Raw genomic sequence first — 394 nt, 5'->3', positions numbered from 1 at the left:
CATTTCACCCAGAATCAAAACTGGTATTGGTAAGTGGTATCAAAGGGACAGTCTGTGGTTTATCTGCATGTGATTGAACATTTTAAATCTGTTGAATAGGAGGTTTCTGGGTAGAACAATACCGCCCTCTACTGGGCTTTGTTGGCAACAACACATGCAGGTTAGCTGTCTGATGTGGTTGGATTCTAGGCATGCAGTGTGTTTGTCTTCTAGTGTAGAGAGTGTGTAGATAGTTACTGATGCTGCTGATTTCAGCCTAACCAGACTACATTTATTCCTTTTCACTAAACAATCATATGTATAAAGATCCACAGCTCCCCCAGTTGGACTAATACAACAACAAGTTGTACCTTTTATACACGGCCAACAAATGTTGCTGGTTCAGGGTGAATTT

Source organism: Etheostoma spectabile, chromosome 2 (genome assembly GCF_008692095.1).
Source record: "Etheostoma spectabile isolate EspeVRDwgs_2016 chromosome 2, UIUC_Espe_1.0, whole genome shotgun sequence".
Lineage (NCBI taxonomy): Eukaryota > Metazoa > Chordata > Actinopteri > Perciformes > Percidae > Etheostoma > Etheostoma spectabile.
This window is presented reverse-complemented; position numbering follows the sequence as displayed.